We start from the raw sequence: 2,682 nt of genomic DNA on the forward strand, positions 1-2,682 counted from the left end.
TGCTGGAGGAGGAGGTGGTAGTGCAGCATTCCCTGGATTAGGGTTTGCTGGATTCTGGTAATAAAAGGGTGGAGGTGAGAACATGGGATAAGGTGGATATGGTGGGTAATAGGGAGGATAGGGTATGTGTGAGGGGTACGGGTGGTAGCTCGAGAAATCCGATGGGCCTCCCATTAGATACCCTGGTCCCTGTGGGTAGGATTGATACTGAGGTGGGTAAGCAAATCCCAAGGCTTGAGCGCCTCCTTCAGATTCTCCCATACCCTATCCTAAAAAACTCACACCCAGACTTCCATCTCTTCTTTGATCATCCTCCACCGTTTCCCTAACATTTGCTAACATCCTTTCCGGATCTGTTCTTCTTCTATTTACATCAAAAGACCTTTTGGGGTCCCTTGACATTTCACCTATATTAGTCCTACTCGACTGTGCTCTTGACAAAGCAGTAGGAGGAAGGGCATCCATGCCCTCATTTTCAGGTGGAACTCCGGTCAATTGTGCAAATCGACGTGAGCCTCGCATCCTGTCTTTTGAAAAACAACATATATCACGTAACATTAGTATCATATGGTTCATGTGGACACACATGAACCCAAATCATATACATAACATGTCATCAATGTACATGCATACAATCATGGCATTACACATCATCATACTTTCATCAAGACAAGACTCTACATCCTATCCTAGTGGACATGATTTTTCCTAATTGTGCTTGCCCTCTATAACATCTATGAGCCCAACACTCTAGGTCTAACCATATGAACCTAGGGTTTTGATACTACTCTTTAACGACCTGGGAACCGGACCGCTACCGGCGCTAGGGTTCAGATTGACTTAAGGTTGCTGGAGCCCATAGCAAGCCTACTATACATCCTGTGTACCTAATAAAATCCCATACATGATCACATAAGACAACATAAACACAAACATTCCATGAAACCAAGCTCAACCTGTACATGCATCCAAACTTAAAACATAAAACCCAATACTAGAGCCCTCATCAAATGCTCTAGTATAGTAAACATTACATGCCTAAAGCTTGGTTCAAACATAACTCATAATTAAAACTTTTACATATGGATCATGTTAACAGGGATTACAAGGATAAAAACTAGGGCAAAGCATAATTCTAATCCATTATACAATACATGTCCACAATTATTCTATTACATTAAACTATACCAGCTACTATGCCAACTTCCCGAGCTATCTTTGATCCTGCAAACCTGGAGTTAGGGGAAAGGGATAAGCTACAAGAGCCTAGTGAGCGGAACATAAAAATAGTTTAATAAACATATGCTCGTATGAAATGCATCACAACACAAACAATTCACATCAAGATGAACTTGTCACCAGTAACCCTCTACATATTTCAATGTGCTCGGCCCTTGACGGAGCTCCTCAGGACTTTTGCTTAAACATAACATATCCAAAATGCCAGGGGGTAAAATGGGCCTCACCTGGACTTTCCCTTACATATTGTCAGGGGCGTAGAATGGGCCTCACCTGGACTTCCATATCATATCATATCATCTTGAGGGCTAGTGGGTCATTCAATATCCATCCACATCAACAGTAAATTATGCAATGCATCATATTCGTGAATTTTAATGCAAACATCCTAATACATAAACATGGCATTCGTGATGCATGAATATACTTAAAAGCTTTATTACTTTAAAATAATAGTTTAGTTCAGTTCTACTCACCTCTGGCTGACGCTCACCTAACACTGACGCAGATAACTCACTGAAGGCCTTTACGGTCTCCCAGGTCCGATCCTACACAGATGGACTCAAATGAGGGACCAAAATAACTATTACATGACTTTGAACAACTCCCCAAAAACCCCTAAAACATACCAAACCATGCATACGAAACAAGCAAAAGAAGGCTAGACAGGGGACTTTCGGCGGCAGGTTTGGCAGCCTAAGCCCTTCACAGATCCGAAAGTCAGGGACTTTCGGGGGCGGATTCGGCGGCCCAAATCCCTTCACAGATCTGAAAGTCCATACTTTCGGGGGCAGGTTAGGCAGCCAAAAGGCTGCCTTCACCAGCGGGTTCGGCGGCCAAACCTTGCTTTGGCGGCCGAACCTGGGTTGTCCAGCAAGGCAGAATCTGATTCTGCCCTATGTACTCAGCCACCAAAACTCTCAAATCCTCACACCCAACTCCTCAAAACATGCATACTCAGTCATTAAGCATAAGGGGCATAAAAACTAGCCTAAATCCCAACAAACAATAATAAAAACTCATAAGAGGAAACATTCATTAACAACCCAACTCAAACCCTAAAACTTTAGATCTATCCATTTCATGCATTATAAGCCCTTAACCCTTTCTTAAAACTTAATTAAAACTTAGGAAAAGCAAAGATCTAGGTTTACCTCTTAGAGATCTAGAGGTGATGGCAACCCCAACGTGGAGATGAGGTAAAAAGGTCTCCGGAGGTCTCCAAGATTTAAAAACTTGGATTCAAGTTCAAATCTTCAAAAAAGAGAAAACTCATGAATTTCTGAAAATTTTGAAGGAAAAAACAACAAAAACATCAAAGGATGGCAAGAACTCACCTCTATCCGAAAATGGAGAGAAAAACTCTCTCATTTTCAGGCTGAAGGCCTCTTATAGGTGACTGGATAAACTACCTTCGGGGGCCGATAGAGGAGGTCCCGCGGC

This window comes from Manihot esculenta, chromosome 5 (assembly GCF_001659605.2).
Source record: "Manihot esculenta cultivar AM560-2 chromosome 5, M.esculenta_v8, whole genome shotgun sequence".
NCBI lineage: Eukaryota > Viridiplantae > Streptophyta > Magnoliopsida > Malpighiales > Euphorbiaceae > Manihot > Manihot esculenta.